This window comes from Lates calcarifer, linkage group LG3 (assembly GCF_001640805.2).
Source record: "Lates calcarifer isolate ASB-BC8 linkage group LG3, TLL_Latcal_v3, whole genome shotgun sequence".
Lineage (NCBI taxonomy): Eukaryota > Metazoa > Chordata > Actinopteri > Centropomidae > Lates > Lates calcarifer.
In genome coordinates, this window is record NC_066835.1 from 337,544 (window position 1) to 350,006 (window position 12,463).

Sequence of the window (12,463 nt, forward strand, 5' to 3'; positions counted from 1 at the left end):
AACCATAATAAATCTTTATTTATATAAAAAACTGAAAAACTTTCAAAACAGTGTGGCTGAGACTCCAGTTCTCTTCCCCTGATAGGAACACACATCAATTGGCTATTATGAGCTGTTTAAGCAGCGAAAACCTCGTTTTCAGACACTACCTAGACTCACAGGGCATGAAATAAGCAACTGGTTTCCACAAAGGAAATAATGGGTTTCAACCATAATAAATGTTTATTTAGATTTCAATCTGAAAAACTTTCCAAACCATGTCGCTGAGACTCCAGTTCTCTTCCCCTGATAGGAACACACATAAATGGGCTATTATGAGCTGTTTAAGCAGCGAAAACCTCGTTTTCAGACACTACCTAGACTCACAGGGCATGAAATAAGCAACTGGTTTCCACAATAGAAATAATGGGTTTCAACCATAATAAATGTTTATTTAGATTTCAATCTGAAAAACTTTCAAAACAGTGTGGCTGAGACTCCAGTTGTCTTCCCCTGATAGGAACACACATCAATTGGCTATTATGAGCTGTTTAAGCAGCGAAAACCTCGTTTTCAGACACTACCTAGACTCACAGGGCATGAAATAAGCAACTGGTTTCCACAATAGAAATAATGGGTTTCAACCATAATAAATGTTTATTTATATAAAAAACTAAAAAACTTTCAAAACAGTGTGGCTGAGACTCCAGTTCTCTTCCCCTGATAGGAATACACAGCAATTGACTATTCTGCGCTCATTAAGTGTCCAAACGCAGCGAAAGCCTCATTTACGCACACTTGCATGCCTAACATGGCACAATATAGGCAACAGGTTTCCAGACAGGAAATAATGGGTTTCATCCATAATAAATCTTTATTTATATAACAAACTGAAAAACTTTCAAAACAGTATGGCGTAGACTCCAGTTGTCTTCCCCTGATAGGAACACACATCAATTGGCTATTATGAGCTGTTTAAGCAGCGAAAACCTCGTTTTCAGACACTACCTAGACACACAGGGCATGAAATAAGCAACTGGTTTCCACAAAGGAAATAATGATTTCAACCATAATAAATGTTTATTTAGACTTCAATCTGAAAAACTTTCCAAACCATGTCGCTGAGACTCCAGTTGTCTTCCCCTGATAGGAACACACATCAATTGGCTATTATGAGCTGTTTAAGCAGCGAAACCCTCGATTTCAGACACTACCTAGACTCACAGGGCATGAAATAAGCAACTGGTTTCCAGACAGGAAATAATGGGTTTCAACCATAATAAATCTTTATTTAGACTTCAATCTGAAAAACTTTCAAAACAGTGTGGCTGAGACTCCAGTTCTCGTCCCCTGAGGAACACATCAATTGGCTATTATGAGCTGTTTAAGCAGCGAAAACCTCGTTTTCAGACACTACCTAGACTCACAGGGCATGAAATAAGCAACTGGTATCCACAACTGGTTTCCATAATAAATGTTTATTTATATAAAAAACTGAAAAACTTTCAAAACAGTGTGGCTGAGACTCCAGTTCTCTTCCCCTGATAGGAACACACACCAATTGGCTATTCTGAGTTGATTAAGTGTCAAATAGTAGCGAAAACCTCGTTTTCAGACACTACCTAGACTCACAGGGCATGAAATAAGCAACTGGTTTCCAGACAGGAAATAATGGGTTTCAACCATAATAAATCTTTATTTAGACTTCAATCTGAAAAACTTTCAAAACAGTGTGGCTGAGACTCCAGTTGTCTTCCCCTGATAGGAACACACATCAATTGGCTATTATAAGCTGTTTAAGCAGCGAAAACCTCGTTTTCAGACACTACCTAGACTCACAGGGCATGAAATAAGCAACTGGTTTCCACAAAGGAAATAATGGGTTTCAACCATAATAAATCTTTATTTAGACTTCAATCTGAAAAACTTTCCAAACAGTGTGGCTGAGACTCCAGTTCTCTTCCCCTGATAGGAATACACAGCAATTGACTATTCTGCGCTCATTAAGTGTCCAAACGCAGCGAAAGCCTCATTTACGCACACTTGCATGCCTAACATGGCACAATATAGGCAACAGGTTTCCAGACAGGAAATAATGGGTTTCAACCATAATAATTCTTTATTTATATAAAAAACTGAAAAACTTTCAAAACAGTGTGGCTGAGACTCCAGTTGTCTTCCCCTGATAGGAACACACATCAATTGGCTATTATGAGCTGTTTAAGCAGCGAAAACCTCGTTTTCAGACACTACCTAGACTCACAGGGCATGAAATAAGCAACTGGTTTCCACAATAGAAATAATGGGTTTCAACCATAATAAATGTTCATTTATATAAAAAACTGAAAAACTTTCAAAACAGTGTGGCTGAGATTCCAGTTGTCTTCCCCTGATAGGAACACACATCAATTGGCTATTATAAGCTGTTTAAGCAGCGAAAACCTCGTTTTCAGACACTACCTAGACTCACAGGGCATAAAATAAGCAACTGGTATCCACAACTGGTTTCCATAATAAATGTTTATTTATATAAAAAACTGAAAAACTTTCCAAACAGTGTGGCTGAGACTCCAGTTGTCTTCCCCTGATAGGAACACACACCAATTGGCTATTCTGAGTTGATTAAGTGTCAAATAGTAGCGAAAACCTCGTTTTCAGACACTACCTAGACTCACAGGGCATGAAATAAGCAACAGGTTTCCAGACAGGAAATAATGGGTTTCAACCATAATAAATGTTTATTTATATAAAAAACTGAAAAACTTTCCAAACCATGTGGCTGAGACTCCAGTTCTCTTCCCCTGATAGGAACACACATCAATTGGTTATTATGCGCTATTTAAGCAGCGAAAACCTCGTTTTCAGACACTACCTAGACTCACAGGGCATGAAATAAGCAACTGGTTTCCACAAAGGAAATAATGGGTTTCAACCATAATAAATCTTTATTTAGACTTCAATCTGAAAAACTTTCCAAACAGTGTGGCTGAGACTCCAGTTCTCTTCCCCTGATAGGAATACACAGCAATTGACTATTCTGCGCTCATTAAGTGTCCAACGCAGCGAAAGCCTCATTTACGCACACTTGCATGCCTAACATGGCACAATATAGGCAACAGGTTTCCAGACAGGAAATAATGGGTTTCAACCATAATAAATCTTTATTTATATAAAAAACTGAAAAACTTTCAAAACAGTGTGGCTGAGACTCCAGTTGTCTTCCCCTGATAGGAACACACATCAATTGGCTATTATGAGCTGTTTAAGCAGCGAAAACCTCGTTTTCAGACACTACCTAGACTCACAGGGCATGAAATAAGCAACTGGTATCCACAGAACAATGGTTTCAACCATAATAAATCTTTATTTATATAAAAACTGAAAAACTTTCAAAACAGTGTGGCTGAGACTCCAGTTCTCTTCCCCTGATAGGAACACACATCAATTGGCTATTATGAGCTGTTTAAGCAGCGAAAACCTCGTTTTCAGACACTACCTAGACTCACAGGGCATGAAATAAGCAACTGGTTTCCACAAAGGAAATAATGGGTTTCAACCATAATAAATCTTTATTTATATTACAAACTGAAAAACTTTCCAAACAGTGTCGCTGAGACTCCAGTTCTCTTCCCCTGATAGGAACACACATCAATTGGCTATTATGAGCTGTTTAAGCAGCGAAAACCTCGTTTTCAGACACTACCTAGACTCACAGGGCATGAAATAAGCAACTGGTTTCCACAATAGAAATAATGGGTTTCAACCATAATAAATGTTTATTTATATTACAAATCTGAAAAACTTTCAAAACAGTGTGGCTGAGACTCCAGTTCTCTTCCCCTGATAGGAACACACATCAATTGGCTATTATGAGCTGTTTAAGCAGCGAAAACCTCGTTTTCAGACACTACCTAGACTCACAGGGCATGAAATAAGCAACTGGTTTCCACAATAGAAATAATGGGTTTCAACCATAATAAATCTTTATTTAGATTTACAATACTGAAAAACTTTCAAAACAGTGTGGCTGAGACTCCAGTTCTCTTCCCCTGATAGGAATACACAGCAATTGACTATTCTGCGCTCATTAAGTGTCCAACCGCAGCGAAAGACTCATTTACGCACACTTGCATGCCTAACATGGCACAATATAGGCAACAGGTTTCCAGACAGGAACATAATGGGTTTCAACCATAATAAATCTTTATTTATATAACAAACTGAAAAACTTTCAAAACAGTGTGGCTGAGACTCCAGTTCTCTTCCCCTGATAGGAACACACATCAATTGGCTATTATGAGCTGTTTAAGCAGCGAAAACCTCGTTTTCAGACACTACCTAGACTCACAGGGCATGAAATAAGCAACTGGTTTCCACAATAGAAATAATGGGTTTCAACCATGAATAAATGTTTATTTATATAAAAAACTGAAAAACTTTCAAAACAGTGTGGCTGAGACTCCAGTTCTCTTCCCCTGATAGGAACACACATCAATTGGCTATTATGAGCTGTTTAAGCAGCGAAAACCTCGTTTTCAGACACTACCTAGACTCACAGGGCATGAAATAAGCAACTGGTTTCCACAATAGAAATAATGGGTTTCAACCATAATAAATCTTTATTTAGACTTCAATCTGAAAAACTTTCAAAACAGTGTGGCTGAGACTCCAGTTCTCTTCCCCTGATAGGAATACACAGCAATTGACTATTCTGCGCTCATTAAGTGTCCAACCGCAGCGAAAGACCTCATTTACGCACACTTGCATGCCTAACATGGCACAATATAGGCAACAGGTTTCCAGACAGGACATAATGGGTTTCAACCATAATAAATCTTTATTTATATAAAAAACTGAAAAACTTTCAAAACAGTGTGGCTGAGACTCCAGTTCTCTTCCCCTGATAGGAACACACATCAATTGGCTATTATGAGCTGTTTAAGCAGCGAAAACCTCGTTTTCAGACACTACCTAGACTCACAGGGCATGAAATAAGCAACTGGTTTCCACAATAGAAATAATGGGTTTCAACCATAATAAATCTTTATTTAGATTTCAATACTGAAAAACTTTCAAAACAGTGTGGCTGAGACTCCAGTTCTCTTCCCCTGATAGGAATACACAGCAATTGACTATTCTGCGCTCATTAAGTGTCCAACCGCAGCGAAAGACTCATTTACGCACACTTGCATGCCTAACATGGCACAATATAGGCAACAGGTTTCCAGACAGGACATAATGGGTTTCAACCATAATAAATCTTTATTTAGACTTCAATCTGAAAAACTTTCAAAACAGTGTGGCTGAGACTCCAGTTCTCTTCCCCTGATAGGAATACACAGCAATTGATTATTCTGCGCTCATTAAGTGTCCAACCGCAGCGAAAGCCTCATTTACGCACACTTGCATGCCTAACATGGCAGCAATATAGGCAACAGGTTTCCAGACAGGACATAATGGGTTTCAACCATAATAAATCTTTATTTATATAAAAAACTGAAAAACTTTCAAAACAGTGTGGCTGAGACTCCAGTTGTCTTCCCCTGATAGGAACACACATCAATTGGCTATTATGAGCTGTTTAAGCAGCGAAAACCTCGTTTTCAGACACTACCTAGACTCACAGGGCATGAAATAAGCAACTGGTTTCCACAATAGAAATAATGGGTTTCAACCATAATAAATCTTTATTTAGATTTCAATATGAAAAACTTTCAAAACAGTGTGGCTGAGACTCCAGTTCTCTTCCCCTGATAGGAATACACAGCAATTGACTATTCTGCGCTCATTAAGTGTCCAACCGCAGCGAAAGACTCATTTACGCACACTTGCATGCCTAACATGGCACAATATAGGCAACAGGTTTCCAGACAGGACATAATGGGTTTCAACCATAATAAATCTTTATTTATATAAAAAACTGAAAAACTTTCAAAACAGTGTTGGCTGAGACTCCAGTTCTCTTCCCCTGATAGGAACACACATAAATGGACTATTATGAGCTGTTTAAGCAGCGAAAACCTCGTTTTCAGACACTACCTAGACTCACAGGGCATGAAATAAGCAACTGGTTTCCACAGATAGAAATAATGGGTTTCAACCATAATAAATCTTTATTTAGATTTCAATCTGAAAAACTTTCAAAACAGTGTGGCTGAGACTCCAGTTCTCTTCCCCTGATAGGAACACACATAAATGGGCTATTATGAGCTGTTTAAGCAGCGAAAACCTCGTTTTCAGACACTACCTAGACTCACAGGGCATGAAATAAGCAACTGGTTTCCACAATAGAAATAATGGGTTTCAACCATAATAAATCTTTATTTAGATTTCAATATGAAAAACTTTCAAAACAGTGTGGCTGAGACTCCAGTTCTCTTCCCCTGATAGGAATACACAGCAATTGACTATTCTGCGCTCATTAAGTGTCCAACCGCAGCGAAAGACTCATTTACGCACACTTGCATGCCTAACATGGCACAATATAGGCAACAGGTTTCCAGACAGGACATAATGGGTTTCAACCATAATAAATCTTTATTTAGACTTCAATCTGAAAAACTTTCAAAACAGTGTGGCTGAGACTCCAGTTCTCTTCCCCTGATAGGAATACACAGCAATTGATTATTCTGCGCTCATTAAGTGTCCAACCGCAGCGAAAGCCTCATTTACGCACACTGCATGCCTAACATGGCGCAATATAGGCAACAGGTTTCCAGACAGGACATAATGGGTTTCAACCATAATAAATCTTTATTTATATAAAAAACTGAAAAACTTTCAAAACAGTGTGGCTGAGACTCCAGTTGTCTTCCCCTGATAGGAACACACATCAATTGGCTATTATGAGCTGTTTAAGCAGCGAAAACCTCGTTTTCAGACACTACCTAGACTCACAGGGCATGAAATAAGCAACTGGTTTCCACAATAGAAATAATGGGTTTCAACCATAATAAATCTTTATTTAGATTTCAATATGAAAAACTTTCAAAACAGTGTGGCTGAGACTCCAGTTCTCTTCCCCTGATAGGAATACACAGCAATTGACTATTCTGCGCTCATTAAGTGTCCAACCGCAGCGAAAGACTCATTTACGCACACTTGCATGCCTAACATGGCACAATATAGGCAACAGGTTTCCAGACAGGACATAATGGGTTTCAACCATAATAAATCTTTATTTATATAAAAAACTGAAAAACTTTCAAAACAGTTTGGCTGAGACTCCAGTTCTCTTCCCCTGATAGGAACACACATAAATGGACTATTATGAGCTGTTTAAGCAGCGAAAACCTCGTTTTCAGACACTACCTAGACTCACAGGGCATGAAATAAGCAACTGGTTTCCACAGTAGAAATAATGGGTTTCAACCATAATAAATCTTTATTTAGATTTCAATCTGAAAAACTTTCAAAACAGTGTGGCTGAGACTCCAGTTCTCTTCCCCTGATAGGAACACACATAAATGGGCTATTATGAGCTGTTTAAGCAGCGAAAACCTCGTTTTCAGACACTACCTAGACTCACAGGGCATGAAATAAGCAACTGGTTTCCACAATAGAAATAATGGGTTTCAACCATAATAAATCTTTATTTAGATTTCAATCTGAAAAACTTTCAAAACAGTGTGGCTGAGACTCCAGTTCTCTTCCCCTGATAGGAATACACAGCAATTGACTATTCTGCGCTCATTAAGTGTCCAACCGCAGCGAAAGACTCATTTACGCACACTTGCATGCCTAACATGGCACAATATAGGCAACAGGTTTCCAGACAGGACATAATGGGTTTCAACCATAATAAATCTTTATTTATATAAAAAACTGAAAAACTTTCAAAACAGTTTGGCTGAGACTCCAGTTCTCTTCCCCTGATAGGAACACACATAAATGGACTATTATGAGCTGTTTAAGCAGCGAAAACCTCGTTTTCAGACACTACCTAGACTCACAGGGCATGAAATAAGCAACAGGTTTCCAGACAGGACATAATGGGTTTCAACCATAATAAATCTTTATTTAGATTTCAATCTGAAAAACTTTCAAAACAGTGTGGCTGAGACTCCAGTTCTCTTCCCCTGATAGGAATACACAGCAATTGACTATTCTGCGCTCATTAAGTGTCCAACCGCAGCGAAAGACTCATTTACGCACACTTGCATGCCTAACATGGCACAATATAGGCAACAGGTTTCCAGACAGGACATAATGGGTTTCAACCATAAGAAATGTTTATTTATATAAAAAACTGAAAAACTTTCAAAACAGTGTGGCTGAGACTCCAGTTCTCTTCCCCTGATAGGAACACACATCAATTGGCTATTATGAGCTTTTTAAGCAGCGAAAACCTTGTTTTCAGACACTACCTAGACTCACAGGGCATGAAATAAGCAACTGGTTTCCACAATAGAAATAATGGGTTTCAACCATAATAAATCTTTATTTATATAAAAAACTGAAAAACTTTCAAAACAGTGTGGCTGAGACTCCAGTTCTCTTCCCCTGATAGGAACACACATAAATGGACTATTATGAGCTGTTTAAGCAGCGAAAACCTCGTTTTCAGACACTACCTAGACTCACAGGGCATGAAATAAGCAACTGGTTTCCACAATAGAAATAATGGGTTTCAACCATAATAAATCTTTATTTAGATTTCAATCTGAAAAACTTTCAAAACAGTGTGGCTGAGACTCCAGTTCTCTTCCCCTGATGGGAATACACAGCAATTGACTATTCTGCGCTCATTAAGTGTCCAACCGCAGCGAAAGACTCATTTACGCACACTTGCATGCCTAACATGGCACAATATAGGCAACAGGTTTCCAGACAGGACATAATGGGTTTCAACCATAATAAATCTTTATTTATATAAAAAACTGAAAAACTTTCAAAACAGTTTGGCTGAGACTCCAGTTCTCTTCCCCTGATAGGAACACACATAAATGGACTATTATGAGCTGTTTAAGCAGCGAAAACCTCGTTTTCAGACACTACCTAGACTCACAGGGCATGAAATAAGCAACAGGTTTCCAGACAGGACATAATGGGTTTCAACCATAATAAATCTTTATTTAGATTTCAATATGAAAAACTTTCAAAACAGTGTGGCTGAGACTCCAGTTCTCTTCCCCTGATAGGAATACACAGCAATTGACTATTCTGCGCTCATTAAGTGTCCAACCGCAGCGAAAGACTCATTTACGCACACTTGCATGCCTAACATGGCACAATATAGGCAACAGGTTTCCAGACAGGACATAATGAGTTTCAACCATAATAAATCTTTATTTATATAAAAAACTGAAAAACTTTCAAAACAGTGTGGCTGAGACTCCAGTTCTCTTCCCCTGATAGGAACACACATCAATTGGCTATTATGAGCTGTTTAAGCAGCGAAAACCTTGTTTTCAGACACTACCTAGACTCACAGGGCATGAAATAAGCAACTGGTTTCCACAATAGAAATAATGGGTTTCAACCATAATAAATCTTTATTTAGATTTCAATCTGAAAAACTTTCAAAACAGTGTGGCTGAGACTCCAGTTCTCTTCCCCTGATAGGAACACACATCAATTGGCTATTATGAGCTGTTTAAGCAGCGAAACCCTCGTTTTCAGACACTACCTAGACTCACAGGGCATGAAATAAGCAACTGGTTTCCACAATAGAAATAATGGGTTTCAACCATAATAAATATTTATTTAGATTTCAATCTGAAAAACTTTCAAAACAGTGTGGCTGAGACTCCAGTTCTCTTCCCCTGATAGGAACACACATCAATTGGCTATTATGAGCTGTTTAAGCAGCGAAAACCTCGTTTTCAGACACTACCTAGACTCACAGGGCATGAATTAAGCAACTGGTTTCCACAAAGGAAATAATGGGTTTCAACCATAATAAATGTTTATTTATATAAAAAACTGAAAAACTTTCAAAACAGTGTGGCTGAGACTCCAGTTGTCTTCCCCTGATAGGAACACACATAAATGGGCTATTATGAGCTGTTTAAGCAGCGAAAACCTCGTTTTCAGACACTACCTAGACTCACAGGGCATGAAATAAGCAACTGGTTTCCACAAAGGAAATAATGGGTTTCAACCATATTAAATCTTTATTTAGATTTCAATCTGAAAAACTTTCAAAACAGTGTGGCTGAGACTCCAGTTCTCTTCCCCTGATAGGAATACACAGCAATTGACTATTCTGCGCTCATTAAGTGTCCAACCGCAGCGAAAGACTCATTTACGCACACTTGCATGCCTAACATGGCACAATATAGGCAACAGGTTTCCAGACAGGAAATAATGGGTTTCAACCATAAGAAATGTTTATTTATATAAAAAACTGAAAAACTTTCAAAACAGTGTGGCTGAGACTCCAGTTCTCTTCCCCTAATAGGAACACACATAAATGGGCTATTATGAGCTGTTTAAGCAGCGAAAACCTCGTTTTCAGACACTACCTAGACTCACAGGGCATGAAATAAGCAACTGGTTTCCACAATAGAAATAATGGGTTTCAACCATAATAAATCTTTATTTTAGATTTCAATATGAAAAACTTTCAAAACAGTGTGGCTGAGACTCCAGTTCTCTTCCCCTGATAGGAATACACAGCAATTGACTATTCTGCGCTCATTAAGTGTCCAACCGCAGCGAAAGACTCATTTACGCACACTTGCATGCCTAACATAGCACAATATAGGCAACAGGTTTCCAGACAGGACATAATGGGTTTCAACCATAATAAATCTTTATTTATATAAAAAACTGAAAAACTTTCAAAACAGTGTGGCTGAGACTCCAGTTCTCTTCCCCTGATAGGAACACACATAAATGGGCTATTATGAGCTGTTTAAGCAGCGAAAACCTCGTTTTCAGACACTACCTAGACTCACAGGGCATGAAATAAGCAACTGGTTTCCACAATAGAAATAATGGGTTTCAACCATGATAAATGTTTATTTATATAAAAAACTGAAAAACTTTCAAAACAGTGTGGCTGAGACTCCAGTTCTCTTCCCCTGATAGGAACACACATAAATGGACTATTATGAGCTGTTTAAGCAGCGAAAACCTCGTTTTCAGACACTACCTAGACTCACAGGGCATGAAATAAGCAACTGGTTTCCACAATAGAAATAATGGGTTTCAACCATAATAAATCTTTATTTAGATTTCAATCTGAAAAACTTTCAAAACAGTGTGGCTGAGACTCCAGTTCTCTTCCCCTGATAGGAATACACATCAATTGACTATTCTGCGCTCATTAAGTGTCCAACCGCAGCGAAAGACTCATTTACGCACACTTGCATGCCGAACATGGCACAATATAGGCAACAGGTTTCCAGACAGGAAATAATGGGTTTCAACCATAATAAATGTTTATTTATATAAAAAACTGAAAAACTTTCAAAACAGTGTGGCTGAGACTCCAGTTCTCTTCCCCTGATAGGAACACACATAAATGGGCTATTATGAGCTGTTTAAGCAGCGAAAACCTCGTTTTCAGACACTACCTAGACTCACAGGGCATGAAATAAGCAACTGGTTTCCACAATAGAAATAATGGGTTTCAACCATAATAAATCTTTATTTAGATTTCAATCTGAAAAACTTTCAAAACAGTGTGGCTGAGACTCCAGTTCTCTTCCCCTAATAGGAACACACATAAATGGGCTATTATGAGCTGTTTAAGCAGCGAAAACCTCGTTTTCAGACACTACCTAGACTCACAGGGCATGAAATAAGCAACTGGTTTTCACAATAGAAATAATGGGTTTCAACCATAATAAATCTTTATTTAGATTTCAATCTGAAAAACTTTCAAAACAGTGTGGCTGAGACTCCAGTTCTCTTCCCCTGATAGGAACACACATCAATTGGTTATTCTGATCTGATTAAGTGTCCAAACGCATCTAAAGCCTCATTTACGCACACTTGCATCCTTTACACGGCACATATAGCCAACAGGTTTCCAGTGTGGTATATTTGATGATGATGATGTGTAGATGATGAAGAGAAGATCTCCGTTGACACTGTCTTACTTGTATATAGAAGTTTATTACAAAGAAGTCTAGCATCAAAACAAGCACTGCAAGTAGCCTTTGAGAGGATCCAAGTTAGCTGTCTTCATGATCTATACGAAGCATTTGGATCTTACTCAATGACCTTACTTTTCTGAAAAACAAAGAGGGAGGACACTTATCACTAACACTTACAGATTTAGGTTCACAGATTTACGTTCACAAATTTAGTTCACTGATTTACTTTCACAGATTTACTTTCACGGCTCTTAAGAGAGTACAAACATATGTAGAACTTCACACACTATACTACACATTCACACTACATATCCCCCCTTCAAGACTAGAAGTGTCTCGAAAAATAAAAGAACGAAACATACATGTTTGTAATAATAACAAACATCCCTCCTACACATGCTTCCTAGAGCATAATTACAACTTTATGGAGTGTGAGA